Source organism: Myotis davidii, unplaced genomic scaffold (assembly GCF_000327345.1).
Source record: "Myotis davidii unplaced genomic scaffold, ASM32734v1 scaffold1286, whole genome shotgun sequence".
NCBI lineage: Eukaryota > Metazoa > Chordata > Mammalia > Chiroptera > Vespertilionidae > Myotis > Myotis davidii.
The window spans coordinates 762,560-763,517 of NW_006296619.1; positions in this window are offsets into that span (position 1 = coordinate 762,560).

Below are 958 nucleotides of genomic sequence, written 5' to 3' on the forward strand. Positions count from 1 at the left end.
CCCCCAGAGGGCCAGAGTTCCCACTAATGGATGGCTCCCTGGGGGACTAGGAAGGCACATCCCAGATGGGAATGATTGTGGCACTCTTGTTTCTCCTTCTAACTCGTCCACTGCCTGTCTAAAATGCACAATATAGCTCTGTATGGTGTCAGATGTGTACTAGGCTTATTGGGGTGATCACCTTGTAAGGTATATAAATCTCTAAGCACTATGCTGTACACATGGAACTAATATAATATTGTATGGCAACTATAATTTAAAAATAAAAAATATAAAGGATAAAATATCTAAAAAGAGGCTTCCAACTCTTGTAAGATTTTCAGAAAGCTCTGAATATTGGAACTTCTACTACCAATCTTGCAGAAGAACCTAGAGCTCGGGTTTATTGACAACTTCCCCCTGTGTACCTGGGAGAGCCTCCTCCCTATCATCTGTGAAGTGAAGGTTGCTTTGAGCTTAGCTAACTTAATATAGAAACAAGCAGTTTGCACCCAGCTGAAGGCTTCTGAGTTTAGGTTGCTCCTCCTACACTTGCTTGGCTCAGTCCCAGCCCCATGCGTGCTAATAAAAGCACTGGATTTGGGTCTTGAAGCCCTGGCATTTGGCATTAGCTTTGACACTAAATTGAGGGCGAGGGTGATAATAGCATATAACATTTACAGAGTACTTACCATAGGCCAGATATAATATTAAATGTGTATTTGTGTTCATTATCTTTATTTAATGCCTGCAACACCAACACCAACACCTATTTTAAAAACAGTAAAACTGTGACCAGCCAGTGTTGCTCAGTGGTTGAGCATTGACCTATGAAACAGGAGGTCATGGTTTGATTCCTGGTTAGGGCACATGCCCCGGTTGGGGGATTGAAACCCAGTGTGGGGCGTGCAGCAGGCATCCAATCAATGAGTCTACCTCATCATTGATGATGTTTCTATCTCACTCTCACTCTCCCTTC